Source organism: Cupressus sempervirens, chromosome 6, assembly GCF_028749045.1.
Source record: "Cupressus sempervirens isolate cs-2001-9-10 chromosome 6, ASM2874904v1, whole genome shotgun sequence".
Classification (NCBI taxonomy): Eukaryota; Viridiplantae; Streptophyta; class Pinopsida; order Cupressales; family Cupressaceae; genus Cupressus; species Cupressus sempervirens.
This window is the reverse complement of record NC_143123.1, coordinates 313,446,374-313,461,173: the sequence shown is the minus strand read 5'-3', so window position 1 is coordinate 313,461,173 and position 14,800 is coordinate 313,446,374. Positions and strand designations below refer to the sequence as shown.

Genomic DNA, 14,800 nt, shown 5'->3' with positions numbered 1-14,800 from the left:
TAATGAATCTAATAATGATGATGAAGATGGTCTTGATATACCTTTACTTGAGAAGGAACACGAGCCCTTATACCAAACAACTCTACTCTTGGCTATAGTGTTATTAGTGAACTTAAAGGTTATGAATGGCATATCCAATGTAGCAATGTCATGTATGCTAAGGTATGCCATTTTTTTCATCTTCAATGTTAGCATACAATTACTATTCATTATATCAACAATGTATATTTGTTGTTGTAGGTTGATTAGTAAGTTTTTCTTACCACCATCAAATATTTTGTCTCATTTATACCAAGAATTATCTAACATTATGAATCAAATTGGAATGAAGTATCAGACAATACATGCATGTCCCAATGATCACATTCTATATCATAAACAACATGAATTTTCAATCAAATGCCCTAATTGTCATATTAGTAGATATCAATCAGATCAAATAACAAAAAATGTTCCTCACAAGGTTCTTTAGTACATTCCCATTATTCCACATCTTCAAAGATTATTCATGTGCGCTAGCTTGGCACAATTTATTGATTACCATGCACTCAATAGAAGTCAAGATGATATTATGTGAATGCTTGCCAATAGTTTTGCATTTAAAAAGATAGAACAAACATGGTCACACTTTAAAGAAGAACCTCATAATTTGATGCTTTCATTGGAAATAGATGGTGTCAATCCATATGGAGATATGAGATTTTTTTACTTGGTGTGGCCTATTTTTGTTATTAACAATAATATTCCTCCTTGGATGTCCATAAAGAGGGAGCACATAATGTTGTCTATGATTGTGCCAGGTATTTTTTTTTATTTTATAATTATCTAAATTAATTTATAAATAGTGCATGAAAATGGTCATAATAATTATGTAATGTTTATGCTCATTCAATTACTAGGTAAGTACTAAGTTAAAGATATGAACATGTATATTTAGCCCCTAATTGATGAGTTGTTGAAGTTATCGAATGGAATCACTATGTATGACATATCTAGACCAATAGGACATCGACAATTTAAATTTCATGCAATGCTTGTATGGACAATACATGATGCCCCTAGGCTAACTCATTTTTGTAGTATGTTATATTGTTAAGATCACATATTTTTGGTCTATTATAGTGCTTACACAATACTATTGTATGCTTAAGTTGTAGATGATAATTATACATGATCCAATTGTGCATGATCTTTTAGGTCTTCAGACAAAGGAAAAATTTACATGTCCAGTTTATGATCTGAGGATGAAATCTCATCATTTGAGAAGTTGAGGAAAGTAGTTGTTCAATGAGTTTAGGTACTTTCTCCACAATAATCATAGGTATCAAATTGTTGAAAAACATCTTTTCAATGGGAAAGAAGAGACATCATGAAGGCCATGAAGAATGACACCTCATTTATGGAAGTTGGAATACGATCGACTAAATCATCGAGGTAATAGCCAATTTGTCATCTAAAGTTTAAAATTTGTATTTTGATATTGTCTTATATTTACTAATTCTATAATTGATGCTTGTGAAGGTTGTCAAGGCATCAATGACCAACTTCCTAGAGGAATGAAAAGTTATCCTACTCAATTTAGTAGGCTACTGTACTACAAGGATCTCCCAATCATGCATTTGTTTGATGCTATGCATATTGGAAAGAATGTAATAGAGACACTATGGAAAATTTTGGGTGGAAGGTGTGATATAGAACAATTGCCAAAATTTGTACTGACATTCATCAATCCAATCATGCACTAAAAGTTTTCATTGAGTCAAATAGCAATGGAGACCACATAAATAAAAGTTCCCTTCCTTGGTTATCAATGGAGGAACAAAGTGATGCATTAAAAGAAGTCATAAAAAAAGAAAAAATTCCAATAGGATTTGCTGTAAATATAAGCACTCTTTTATCAAAGAATGGTGATTTTGGGCCAGGGTTGAAAACACATGATTGACATACCTTTGTTAAGGTAAGTCATGTTCTCTATTTATAGTATATTTGTAAAATTAAATGTACTACCTATTGCATTATTTTATAATATATTGAAATGATCATTTTTTAATGATTGAAGTATGTCCTACCTCTATCCCTTCCACACCAATTTGACAATAGTATTAAACAAGTTATATATGATCTTGGAAAATACACTAGTTTAGAAGTGTTTTTTCTTAGATTTGTAGTTTTTTATCTGAAATCCATTGTATAATTTTATTTGAAATCTCATTTATGTGTTTTTGGATGTTGCATCTCTTTTAGGTGGTTATCATCTAAAGAAATTGATAAAAAAAGATATTAAATATTGGAAGATAAAAATTCCATAGCTTATGTGTGAAATGCAAAAGTGTTTACCTCCAACCTTTTTCAATGCTTCATAACACTATCTCATACATCAAGTTGAGGAGATTGAATTGTGTTGACCTATACAAACTAGGTCAATGTGGATGGTTGAGAGGCACTTGGAATTTATGAAGGGCTTGGTTTGACAAAGAGCATGTCTTGAGGGTTCTATGATAGAGCGATATATGGTACACTAGACCATAATGTACATTAGTGAATGTCTTTCAAAGTTTGTAATAGATATCCATGTAGATCGCATTTGGGATCTCAACTCTAATGACAAATTCGAAGGGGAGTACTTGACAGAGAAAGGTAGATTAAGGAGGGTGAGAGGTAATTATAAGTTTTTTAGGTAGTTTAATAATTCTTATCCATCATCAATATATATAAGTTGTTTCTAACTGGCGTAATTGACTTCTTTATAGTTAGTTGTGAGTGGGATGCACTACATTTGTATATTGCAAACAATCTTGATTGGATGAGGGTATGGATTGAATAGTCTCAAGAAAATGGTTTCTCATTAACATGGGATGGTGTTGCATCGTTGGTTAAAGAAGTTCATTGTAATGGAGATCCCAATGTTATGCCAATGGTACTTAATCTAATATATGGCTTAAGAGATACAAAGGTACGCATAAGATTACTAATTATGAGACATAAATTTAATATCAACTCACATATCAATGCAAATAATCTTAACATGTTTGAATAATTGCAATTCAAACACCACAAAGCTATGTACTACCATGGCTATAAATTTTGCACAAAACAGTTAGACGAAATGAAGAAAATATGTGATTCTAGGATAAGTATTGTCTTCGTGGTCACCAATATTTCATCTAGAACTAGCATACATCCTCAACAATTTGAAAATTGATACTATGGCATTTTGGATGATATACTTGAGTGCAACTTTAATTCATTCAAAATAGTTCTATTTATCATCAAATAGTTTAGGTTACGACTGAATTGAAATGATCCTGATAGGACTATTATTGAACATGATAGTGGATTTACTATGATTAATATAAGGTCGTTTGAGCCATTCGGAGATGAGCCTTATGTTATTCCAAGCCAATGCGAGCAAGTGTTTTACTTTGGTGTTCCACACAAACTAGATTGGTCATTTTTTGTTAGACATGACCCAAGAGGAAGGTCAGTAAAGTATAATATGATGGAAGAAGAAGATGTTGAAGAAGGACAAGATGAAGTAAATGATTATCAAGAATGATAGTTACCCAGTGATGAAGAAGAAGAAGATGGTGATGATTTTGGTGATGCTGACGATAATGGTGATAATGATGATGATGATGTTGATGTTGATGATGATCATGACCATGGTGATGAAGATGGTGATGATCATGGTGATGATGGTTATGATGATGATGGTGATGAAGATGATGATGGCGATGCAGATGGTGGTGGTGACGAAGATGATCAAAGTGACAAGTATGATGATGGTGATGATGATGATGATGATGATGATGATGACATGGATGAAGATCATGATGATCAATGAAATATCTAGGTAGGATCAATGTCAACTATAATGGGGTCATGTACAACCAAATTTTTCTTTCCAAACCATATGTGCAAATATAAACATTAAGTAGAACATGTCAAATATTTTTTTAGATATACACATTAGTTACACCAAATTTCTGGCTAACTTAAGACAAATGATTTACATATACAATCTAATTTATTATTAACATTTTTTTTTGGTAAGTCTATTAATTTAATTTTGTTGCTGATTTCTAAGACTTACTAAATTTTTTTCATAGAGCAACATGGATGCACCATCTCAAAAACTTTTAGTGAAGGTAAACATTAATTATTGTAATTTTTAATGTTAATATAGAAACAAATGTCATATTATTATGTTCTTTTCTTTATGCTTTGGAGTTATTTTGATGAAATTTTATTGATATTTGATGTCACAAATGATAGGAAAAATCTAGAATGACGACTGATCAAATGCAATCTAAAATATGGGCATCATTTCTACATGGCATTGCCCTTAGTGGTGACCCTGTGTTCATCACCCAGAAAATTAAACAAAGATACACTGATGAACTTGTTAACATTATCATTAAGGGTGACAAAAGTGAGGAGAAAGAGGCACTGAAAAAAGAATTAGACCGTAGAATCCAATCTTTGAAGGTAAGTAGTAATTCAACTAAAGCAATAATAGAAGTTCAATAGATGTTAATATTTTATAGTATCTTATGGATCATGATCTCTAATTTTATGTGTTCTTGTACAGACATATGTGCCAGTTACAACATCACATGGTGAACATGGTGAGGGTTGTTGCACACAACCTTCGTGTAAGTAACACTTTGTTTGTTTTTTTTCATCAACATTATAACACTTAACTTTTTTATTTTGTGGATGCTTCTAGCTAGTATCCCATTTTATCTTTATCCATTGCAAATATCTTTGCTAACAATATTGTATTCTTCAACTCATGAGGAAGTGCAGACTCCTCGTTCGGTTGGAAGTCCAATATTGCCTCATGCATTGTCAGCAACAAGGACCATGCAAACATTCTTGTCTATGCCAACTAGAACTAGTAAAACCTTGTTTTGCTATATTTTGTAATGTATTTCTACAAGTTGATGAATAGTGAACTAGCATATCAGTGCTTAAATGATGTCTATAGAAGCTTGCATACACACAAACACATACATACATACATACATACATACATACATACATACATACATACATACATACATACATACATACATACATATATATATATATATATATATATATATATATATACCCACACATAGAGAGACATAAAGATAGACATAGAGGTATTTCTACATGTTGATGAACAATGGACTAGCATATTAGCGCTTAAATGATGTCTATAGAAGCACACATGCCAACCACATTCCAAAAAGACATTGTTTGTTTGCACTTCACGTCCAATACCACACTATACCAAAGTATGGCTAATGCACCTTTATTTTCTTTTTCAACTAAATAATGATGGACTCCAATGATATCAATAATTTTGAACTCTAAAATCTTTCTAAAAAGTAAGATCATAAATCCAAATTATTGTTGTGTTAACTATTATATTAGCAACTATGAATCTAAATCATAATTTTTATTTTTATTTTACTACAGTCTATTGATGTCACCACCATGATGATTGATGTTATTTCTATTGTACTACTATTGCCTATCATGATATATTGATTGCTACTTTTATTATGCCATCATGTTATACTGCTATAACAATGTTGTCATGATGTATTTAAGAGTCCTCTTAGCATATTATGTGTATAAAATTTTATGTAGAACTTCATTCTCAAATTTGTGCCCCTAATTCTACTATGGTATCAGAGCAAGAGATCAGGGATGAAGTAGAGAAGTGTGTGTTGGAGGATATGAAGGCGCCTATGGAAGTGTTGGGCCAATTCTTTTGCTGAGGCAAACAAGTTATTAGGTTAGATTTATGATTTTTAACAAAGTATCTGAGAAGATTAAACATTCAATCTCTAATCTATTCTCTATCACATGTCTAAGATTTACAAAGTAGTGTTGTGGCCAACATACTAGATAAAAGGTTTTTTTCAAGAAAAGTCCATGATATTGCTTGATTATTTAATTGCATGAGAGAATCTTACAAACTTGTTGATCTATTTCTAGGCCTAGAACTCAACTACACTTTCAAAGTGAGATTTGTACTTGTGTTGTGGACTAATTGAAGTGAATCCTCCATTACACTTATTTGTTTGCAGGTTGACAGTAGCACCCAACAATTTCTACTAAATCAAGGTTGCCACTAATAGCACCATAGAACTTGTAATAAGTTGTTTATAATTATTTGTGTGTTAAGTCTCACGAAGTTTATAACTCTATGATATATCTTGGCATTGGAGAGGTCTGGTGGCAATGGGTATTATTTAAACTTTGAAGTGTATAATTTTACCTTTGCTTAGAATTAAGCTTGTAGTACTTTTTAGTGATTCAATGGTATGTCATGCTTTAAAGTCTAATATTGTATGATATATCTCAGAGTCAATATGAAAGTAAAGTTGCAGAAGTGTTAAAGATGCATTATTAGTGGAATTAGACAATTTCAACATTATTTATATTATAAAGGGAAGTTGAATAAAGATCCTTTTAATGGAGAAAAATAGCATATTAATAGAAAAAATTGAAGGTTCAAAATTCCATGTGGCAAATCAAATCACAATTGGCCCTTGTTGAAAAGGATTTGTAGGATGTAGTAAATGGAACAACAAGGCCAAATGATGTTGATGGAAGCACTAAATGGATTGCAAAAGATCAAAGAACATTAGCTTCAATTGATCTTGGATTGTCAAATGCATACCTTCACCATTTCAAATTAACAAAAACCTCAAAGGAGGTGTGGAATGGTTTGAATGCTTTGATTGGATCAAAAGAAAAGAGTAAAAAGATGAGTTTAAAGTAGAATTTGTTTGAGCCAAAAAATAATGAAAGGTGATAATGTTGTTCGAGATATCTAAGTTTTGCTCACTGTTGAACCAACTAACTAGGATAAATGCTAAAATAGATGATAATGATTCAAAAGTTATTTTGTTGAATAGCATGCCTCCTAGTTATGAAAACATTTTTTTCACATTGAACAAAGTAGATGCAACCCTAGAAGAAATAATATCTACTTTAAATGATGAAGCAGCTAAGAAACTAGGGAGAAAATTGTAATGCGAATTAGTAAAGTTGAGTAGCTACAAGTTTTTCATCCACAAAACTACAAAGAAGAGTTTTATCAAAGCTTGAACCACCATTTTTAGGTCTAGAGGATGAGATGAATGTCAGTAGCCATGTTGAGAATCTACAGTAGTGAAACTCATAGCTACATTATAGTATCATCCGCAATCTTGTAGCGAGCATCCCAATTCAGTTTGGTGTGGGACCAATTCCCAAAGAGATGATCGTGTAAACTACCATTAGGCATGTATTTAGAGACTATGATTCTCTGGTGGACCTCTAGAGAAATAGGGGCCATGCAAAAACCCTTTAGTGCCACCAAATTATGGTGTCAAATACTGGAAATCACCTGTACCTCATGCACAAAACTTGCATCAGCCATTGGAGTACAATTATTGAACCTCTTCACAGCAACAACTGATCCATTTGACAAAACCCCCTTGTAAACATTCCCATACTACCCAACACCAATAATATTATCCCTATGAAAATTCTTCGTGGCTGCCTTCATGTCCTCAATGTTAAAATGAACAAGAGTATTGTTAGGGTGCATGGAGGATTGCTCAGCAAAATGAATACAGATATCCTCCACTAAGGCTCTTTTTTTCATTGCTCTCCTTATTAGAAAATTTCCTAACTATACTAGTTGTGATTAACAAATTATATGAATAAAGCATTGAAAATAAAGTCTCCTAGAACTTTGAAAATTAGGCCTCACAATCAAAATGAACATCAGTAGCCCTGTTCAATTTCATTATATTCATTACATAGATTTTTTTTTACTTGTATTCATTATAGTTTTGAATGTTAAACATTAATTGTTGCACTAAACTTATGATTCTTTCCATGACGTAGATGTTGATTATTATTGTTGCAATTTTATTTCCTTTCTTTCACATAGGTGTTCTCCATTGCTCAATAGATGTTCTTTTCTACTATGAATGTAATCAAAAATAAAATTCATCATTTAGTACATCTAGATTGTAATTTTGATAAAAGTGTGACTGGTGGCATCTCTTAGTCTTTCATTTCATTTGGTGTTTTCTTTAATTGTCATGATGTTTCAGTTGATAGAGCAATAGAGAGTAGTACTTTTGAAGCTGATCCATTTTATAGAGCAATCCATGTGATTAGTACTAGTTCATATGAAGGGACATTGTTGTTGAACAAGAAAACTATGTTTCTGTGAAAAGAACAAAAGCTTCCAAGTGCTTTAAAATTTTTATTATTTAAAGTGTAAATTTAATTAACTTTTGCATTACTCGTTTTGAATTGATAAACCCTTTATGTTTTTGTGGTTAATAATGCTTTCTTTGATCATCTTTTTCATATGACATTGAGACTATTTGGACCCACCATACATAAAAGGTATGAAGTTTCATATCATTGCTACATAATTTTTCTTTTCTTCCATTTATTGTAATATATTAAAGTTATTGATCTAACAATCTATTTTTTTTAAAAGGTGGAATTTACAAGTTGTGGAATCAAAAAATCATTTGATTGCATCTTTTGAGGAGAAATTTGGAAAAAACATTTTTAACACTGGCCTATTTCTCAAAAGAGCATCAAAGAATATAAAGACTATGAGGGATCAATATATAAGGTCTCTTAAGGATAACCCAAAGTATGACTGTCCTCCTATGATTCTACTGATGGAGTGAATGAAATAATAGAAGATGCAAAGGAGAAAAGGCTATGTGAAAATAGAGTAAATGAAGCAACACAAGGAAAATAAAGGTATGTCATGATAGTATTAAGTACATTGTAATCATGCACTAATTATTGATACTGGTAAATATATAATCTAAGATGTTTGAAATTGTTCATAGATTGTAGGACACATCTGTGGCTACAAAAGTAAGACTACAAAAGTTTGGCCAACACAAACTTGGCTTTGGTGGCTATATGAATCTCCAATCTAGACTTGTAAGTAGGAGCAATGAAATTGTATATATATATATTTTTATATAATGTTGCAAACAATTTTGTTTAATGAAACCATACATGGAAAACTGAGGATATTAAGAAAAAAATATAGGGCACAGAATTCAATGTGGAACTCATAGATGAAGATAAAAAAATTGGCTTGAAGAAAGGCTATAAAGTTGTGGTTACACGCCTACACGAAGAATCTAACAGCCTTGCCCAAGAATCTAGTGCACCAAATGATATTTCATACATAAATTGGTTAGATGAAAAGTAAATGAAATTGAATAGTTGAGAAGATTCTTTTTTGGTAACATAAATTGACTGCATAACAATGTGCATAACATTTTACTATAGCCTTCATATCCTACCACAGAACCTACTCATGACGAAGGCCATAATATGAATTATAGTGGTGGAGGTATTAATTTGCTATTGGAAATTAATTATGCAATTATGAACACAATTTAACATCTTCAATTGCAATTTGACATGTATCCCTTTTTTCAATATTTCAAAGCACGTTGAACATCATGCTGAAGGAATGGAGCATGTTCCAAGTGTTCAACATGTTGATGTGGTAGCGGATCAAAATGTTAATGTACATGATGTGGCATTTTCAGTTAAGAAAAATGCATGTTATGTTGTACTAGTACTTAATTACAGACTTGTAATAGTTAAATAAAGAAAAAGAGTATGCTAATTTATCCCGTTTACTTGTTCTTGCAACAAAGTCCCCTTTAGTGTAGTAGCCTCCTGCTCCTCCAAATAGAAGGAGCCATCATAATTTGATATTACACATGCTAGAAGAGGAGGAGAATGATGTAGATATAGATGCTCCTATGAGTGCTTTTCTTAAGAGAGCTAAGAAAAAAAAAAAGAAGAAATGATGTTTTTAAAATGCTCTTTGATAAACCTTGTTGGATAATGAAAGAACTTTTTTTTAAGTAATTATATATGAATGATGCATATTAATACTGATTTTTATTTTATGTTAATCAATATTTTTATGTGTTAATAAAGTCTTGATTAGTATTGTGTATTAATGAATTTTACATCATATTAATGAATGTTATGTGATTGTATTGATTGAATGTTATAGTTCATAAATGGATGAATGAATGAATGAAGTATGTAGTTAGATGATAATGGGTAATTTAGATTGATGTTAGGGGGAGGGGAGTGAGGCTAGATGAGCTTCCACCTTCACATGGTTGGCCTTGTTAAGTAGAGAATATTATAGTATTCTTGAAACCAAGTGAAGCTCAAATTAACATACCCTTCGTGAGATATCTAGTCTAAGGATGTTATCTCAGAATCTTAACATTTTAAGGTAAGGAACACATTGTATCTCAAAGCCAACAATTCATTTGCATTTATTTAGATTGAATTCATTGTTTTTCAATGCTAATAATTCCCCTATGTTTATTTACATTGCATGCATTGTTTCTCAGTGATGGTAATTCCTATGTATTTGTTTACATTGCATTTATCAATCTTCTCATTGGGGCTAATTAAAGAAATTATGCAGGTTGCTTGATGTCCATCACATGAAATGCAATGATGGTAGAATCTTCATTTGTTTGGTATTTGAATACATGGATTGTGATCTCAGGAATTACATTGATAAACTATCCAAGGAAAAAATACCTCATAATCTTATTAAGGTATTTTTCTATGCTAAGAAATAATGTTTCAACTTTTACATATTATAAATTAAAGTTTCTCATGAGTTAAGGTAGATACCAAGTGTTGCATTTGATTCAAATTCTTTATTCCTTCTTTTGTAATAAATCAATGTTGGTGTATAATCTTATGCTCACAGTAAACTCTTGAGGTGAATTATGGTATTTTTATTTAGATTATCTATATGAATCACTGGCTCTTTGGTCTTGTTGCTAGTATTTAATTCTATCTTGCTTTAAGTCCCCAACCCCCTTCTTATTAAGAAGTTATTATGTTGTAGAGCTTCATGTGCTAGTTGTTGCAGGGAGTTTCTTACTGCCATGGTCATGGTGTAATGCACAGGTGCTTCTATTTGTTTTAGATGCATTGTGTTGTGGGTCAATTTTGATTTTCTTTTTTGACAAATTAGTAATGAAGAAGCTTCATGATGCACTTTGGGCTAATAGGATCACTTATAAGAGTACTATTGGTATGTCTCCCTTCTAATTGGTATATGATGTAGATGCAACCATTCATTTCCTTTAGAACTCATTCCATGAATCTATAAAAGACAATAAAAGATGAAAAATTCTAGTTTGGTGTTGAGAAGCGAATCATGTACTTGAATCATTTGGAATAGAAAAAAGAAGCAGTGCTAGATATCATTGAAAAGCATCATAAAAATGTAAAGAAGATATTCAATAAGATATCTTGACAAAGATACTTTTAAATTGGAGATATGAGTTTTTTTAGGATAATTAAAGAAATCTAAAGGATTGCATAAAAAGTTTGACTCTTTGTGGAGGAGTCCTTTAAAAAAAAAAATTTCTAGGTAAAAATTCCTTCCTTTTGGAATACCCATATGGTACCAATCCTCCTCTTTCCTACAATCCGATTTATAGTGCTTGAAATCCAATTTAGCTGAGTAGTGATTTTCTAATTGTATTTGTTTAGGTGGTCTTTTATGTGGAAATAATAAGTGGTTTAGGTATTTGGTAAACAAAATTTCCCATAACTAGAATGACTACCAAAAAGGACACAAAATCATAATGGAGCTACAAAAAAAAAATCAAGTGGATGAAATGCAATCTATGCAATTCCAAATTGTTGAGTGATTATTCCAAACTCAAAGAAACATATTTAGCATGGCAGCAATTTAAATGTATCGATTTTCCATCTGACATCACATCATCCCATCTCTTTAAAACTAAAAGATGTTAGGTCTTGGTTGAGCATGAATTCTGGTGGAAACTCACTTTTCTATTGTTATTTTAGATCTCTAATTGTAAATAACATAGCTATTGGTCTACCTATCATGCATAAACCTTGAAGTACAAGCCCCTTGGACACATGAGAAACTCTACATCTCCATCCTTGTAGAGATTTTATTCCTTCAAAAAATAGCCTTTTCTAGGTTGTTTCCTTTAGGTACATAGCTTGCACAACTTCTAAATCTAATAGAAGCTTTTGATTAGAATTAGAGATGTTTTTATAACAACTTATAAAGCTTTGGAGGGGCTTTCTTCATTATGGGTTGGCCCTTTATTTGTAATTCCTTAGACATGTGACTCTTAAATGTAACCCTAGAGGCTTGAGTAGCTAGCATAAATACAACCAAATCTACTGGACAACTCTAGTCCATAAAATGAAAAATACTTAAAATATGTTGGGAACTTTTCTATTTGATTTTCTAGTATATCAATTCAAAATTTCATGAGAAAAACCAAAACTCCATCAACATTAAAAATTCTAACTCTATGAACAACATTACTACATAATAGTCTATTGCATACTACTCTAAGGTTAACTTCTCTAGGACTTTGCTGCTGCCCATTTTACTGCAGATGTGGGTTCAAGAATCAGGTTTGAAATTCATCTAATTTATAGTCCTATATAACTCAGATGATAATATTTTGGTTGCAGCACCCAGTGGAACTAGTAAGACTATTTGTGCTGAGTTTACTTTGCTACGACTGCATCAAAAAGGTGGAGACAGTACATTTTGATTTGTTTACATTGCTCGTGTAGTTGCACTTGCAAAGGAAAAGTATTGTGAATGGGAGCAAAAATTTGGGAAAGGTCTAGGATGGAAAGTAGTTGAACTGATATGTGAGATTATGACTAATTTGAAGCTACTTGAGAAAGGTCAAATTGTTATAAGTACACCTAAGAAATGGAATTCTCTATCTAATAGATGGAAACAATGTAAGCAAGTGCAACAAGCTAGCTTATTTATTGTTGATGAACTTCATTTAATTGGTGGAGAGGGTGGTCCCATATTGGAAGTAATTGTTTCTAAAATGAGGTATATTTCAAGTCAAATTGAAAATTGTATTCACATTGTTTCTTTTTCCACTTCACTTGCAAATGTTAAAGATCTCGGTGAGTGGATTGGAGCTACTGCACATGGCCTTTTTAATTTCCCTCCCAGTGGCTGTCCTATACCATTACAAATTCATATCTAGGGTGTTGATATAGCCAACTTTGAAGCTCGAATGTAGGCAATGACCAAGCCAACTTACACATCAATAATTCAACATGCAAAATGATACAAACTAGCTCTAGTATCTGTGCCAACAACAAAACATGCCTAGCTTATTGCCATTGATTTATTAACTTATTCAAATGCAGATGGTGAGGAAAGATCCCAGTTTCTTCAATTTATTGAAGAAGATTTGAAACCTTTCATTAGAAAAGTGAAAGAAACTACATTGATCCATGCATTATCTAATGGAATTGGGTATTTACATGAAGGTCTCACTTTGGTAGAATAGGAACTTGTAGCCTAGTTGTTCAGTGCAGGGACAATTTAGGTGTGCATTGCAAGCAGTTCAATGAGTTGGGGATTGTCTTTGTCAGCTCATTTGGTTTTTATCATGGGTACACAATATTATGATGGATGGAAAAATGCTCACTTAGACTATCCTATAACTGATCTTCTCCAAATGATGGGGTGTGCTACTAGACCTCTACTTGATAATGCTAGGAAGTATGTAATTTTATTCCATGAACCTTGTAAAGAATATTATAAAAAATTCTTATATGAGCCATTTTCTATGGAGAGTCATCTAGATCACTTTCTCCATGATCATATCAATGCTGAAGTTGTCATGGGTACTATTAAGCAGGATGTTGTAGACTATCTTACTTGGACATTCTTCTACCAAAGACTCACACAGAATCCAAATTACTATAATCTTCAAGGTGTCAACCACAGGCATTTTTTAGACCACCTTTATGAGCTTATAGAGAATACTCTAAGTGATTTGGAATCAAGAAAATGTGTTGCAATAGAAGATGATATGTATCTTTCTCCTTTGAACTTGGGGATCATAGCATCTTACTACTATATTAGCTATACGACCATTGAACTCTTCAACTCAAAAGCTATATGAAATAATGTGGGGGGGGGAATAGAAAGAAGATTGGATGAGGCCATGTGGGAGAAACCAATCTTGAAGCACTTGAGATGGTTCACAATACTCCTAATCTACTTCCATCAATGCATGCCATTTATAATATGTACTTTTTTGAATATTGTCTCCCACTGGGGTAGTGTCTACAACTTTATGCACTTTTTTATTAGTTTGACCCTATGAGAGTGACCTCTTTTTCCATCCACCTAATGGTATTCTATTAGATCCTATGGTAGGAGGAAAAAAAAAATTTATCCCACCTTTTGAACTATGGTGCACTTCATTTTGAAACATTCTAGACATGCTTGCCTTCAACGCTCATGAGAGAGAATTCCCACTTGAGAAATTCCATCAACTATCATTTAGTGATAACCTTTGAGGCTGCCATGGCTACTACATTCCATCAAAGTGCATGCTACTGCTAGAAAAAGTTTCTCTATCCTTCATTCCTAACCCCCATCTGACTTCTACCTTCTCTAACCAAAGTCAAGGTGAACACAATATTGTCAAAGTAGAAAGATTTTATTTGAAGAAAATATTTATAATGATTAGTCAACATTTAATCTACAAGTTGGAGATCTTAAAGGAATATTTGGACTTTTAATGGTCTAGATACATGTGTTACGTACAAATTTTTGGTGTCTTGGACATGTCATATGGAGGTGGAATAGGAAAGTTCTTTAACTTAGGAACGATGTTGTGGGTGGAATTTTCTTAATGCATGGTGATATTCTTTCTTTTAATAT

General features: G+C 32.1%; 1 pseudogene; it reads left to right on the top strand.

Moving 5' to 3' along the window:
- Window positions 1-14,800, top strand: part of LOC149552448 (carotenoid 9,10(9',10')-cleavage dioxygenase 1-like) — a 78,683-nt pseudogene that overhangs the window by 60,934 nt on the left and 2,949 nt on the right.